The sequence below is a fragment of the Vicia villosa genome, unplaced genomic scaffold (assembly GCF_029867415.1).
Source record: "Vicia villosa cultivar HV-30 ecotype Madison, WI unplaced genomic scaffold, Vvil1.0 ctg.002617F_1_1, whole genome shotgun sequence".
NCBI lineage: Eukaryota > Viridiplantae > Streptophyta > Magnoliopsida > Fabales > Fabaceae > Vicia > Vicia villosa.
In genome coordinates, this window is record NW_026705987.1 from 101,704 (window position 1) to 104,449 (window position 2,746).

Below are 2,746 nucleotides of genomic sequence, written 5' to 3' on the forward strand. Positions count from 1 at the left end.
AGGAGAACAACTTTGTAGTTGGACACTTTTCCATGTGAAGTTTGGTTGAAGAGTTATCAAGGTGTGAAGTTGAGGTTTTTATTTGAATCAAGTCACAAAGCTGGGCAGATTTTTGGTCATACGTGAAGCATTTCAACAAACACATGGCGTACCATCTTTGAGACAATATTCAGAAAACTACAAGCACCCAATTGATCTAAGTTTGGTATCATTCTATTCTCCTATATGCCTTTGTTAGGAGTAAATTAATGGTAAATTCATGTGTTAATATAAGTGATTTCTTCTCTAAAACAATGCAAAAATGTGATGAATCCATAGGTTTTTATTAAGAATTGAACTGAATAAGTTTAGTTCGTGCGTAAAGCAAATCGAATCACTTGTGGGTGTTATTGTTGCAGGTTTTGAGCTGAATAAGAACTTAAGAAGAACATGAGGAGGAAAGAAAGCTGGAAGTCTCAAAGGCTGAAGAAAAAGATGGAAAGTACAAAGGGCGCGCCGCGAGAGTTCCTAGGCGCGCCGCGAAAATACTTCTGTTTGAGGGGCGCGCCGCGCCAGCCCGTTGCCGCGCCGCGGCCTCGGCGTTAAAAGCCCAAAAGTTCTGTTTTAAAGCCCTAGTTTTCCAAGTGGTGAGATATACTTTGTGGGAGCGAAATTAAGAGAGCTATCTGATTCTGAAGCTGAGAACAACAATTGAAGGTGGATTCTTTACCAATCGAAGACATTCTATTGATGAAGATGAATTCCTCCATTGATTCTTGTATGTTCTTCATGTCTATGGAGAGCTAAATCCCTCTTGTTGAGTCTAAGGTAGTAGTTAACCTATGAATATACATTACCATTGATTAATTCCTGTGAACAATTGTTTGAATTTATTATCAATAAGAAACCGTGCTTTTAATTTACATCATTGTTGAATCTTTGATCGAAAGAAAGGATTTAACTTTTGCCCTAGGTTACTATATTGATTCAATTGCAATTTGCAGAGATGGAATTGTAATTGGGTTTTCATAATTATCGTTCTTAATTACTATTATCGTTATTGTGATTTGGAGAGATCGAATCTCATACCGGTAAAAGTTATCTAATTTGATTTGCAGACATGGAATCTTATTTGAGGATAAGTGAAGATAATGATTCAAAGGATTGTTCTATTGAGAATTAATTGATAATTGTATAGGATTAGGTTGATGAACCCTAAAGACTCAACATCTTTCTTTAATTGTTAACACAAAATCCTTTACTTGCTTTTATTTTATTATTTGCTTTTGATATTATTATTAGTATAAAACAAACCAAACCAAATTTCTTAACTCAAAATAAACAACTATAGAACGGCAGTGATATTAACCAATCCCTGTGGATACGATATATTACCGAAAATATTTACCCACAAATACTTTCAACAAATTGGCGCCGTTGCCGGGGATTGGTGTCAATATTGCATGCATTGCAATAGTTCTTATTTTGAGTTTTAATTTTTATTTTCTCTATTTGGTTGTTTCACGTGTTTGCTAGTTTTGCAGAAGATTGTGTATGCGCAGCAAAGTTTCTAGCGATCAACTTCTTTTTGATCCCGAGATCGAAAGGACCGCTAGGAGGTTAAATAGCAAAGCACGAAAAAGAGCGAACATAGCAAAAGCAAGAGACAACGCAACCGCGACATCGTCACAACAACTTGAAACCATTGACGAGTCGCAAGAAGGATTCTTCTTTCACGAACTATTCACACAATGAACCAATTATTGAGCCATTTGGATAGATATCGAATCATTTGCGAAGCTCCAAAGTCACTGCCTCACAAAGCCAGGAGTATGCACCTGGTCAAGTCATGACTTGAGGCATGCGCGAAGCATTTCTCCAGACACATGGTGGGTGCAATCTAAGACACATTTCCATCTTCCACAGGTCTCCACCTAGTGCAAACTTGGTACTAAGGTATTCGTTGCTATGCCCTCTTCCAAACAAGCCACGGGGTACTCCAAATGGATGGATATTGAGGAAGATATAAGTCCTCAAAGTCATGCCCTGACTAAGCCACGTCTTTGCCAAGGAGTTCAGCCAGAGTTATGGTCACGCGCATAGGCCATATGCAGCAACAACATACCATGTTCCAGCTCATTTTTCTACATTTCCAAGCATCATATCAAGAAATCTTCAACACCAAGTTTACTCTATGCCATGAGCCCTTTAAGTTGGCTCCAAGTTTGAGTAAGATAGTGAGCCATGGCCATAGTTTTACATGAGCAAAGATGGTGTCTTAGAATAATGTTGTATGATCATATTACTAGCAATCCAGCATCATTCATTACCACAAGAGCCCATGCAAGAAAGCTGATACGTAAAAGCCAAAGAAAGACTTTCTCTATTTACAACAACTTGTTCATTAAGATTGGAAAAGATAAGCTACTACACAACACACCATAACTTCCATGTACCCTACACTATATAAATGGAAATCCTTCACAAACCACCACACACACTCATTTTTTTCACACTCTCACACTCACACTCTTTCTCATTTCTCAGACTTACTCTCTTCTCTCTCGAATTTCTTTCTCTCTTCCATCACTCACACCCAAAAAAGTTTGTTACATCCTGTAACAAACTCTAACAAACTCAACCATCAACCTCCATTATTCTTCACCTTCAATCACCATCTCCAACCTCCATAGCCAAAGCAAGATTGACCTTCATCATCACCATCACATAACTGCAGCAGCTGCAACGTAGCATTCATCCTCCTCAT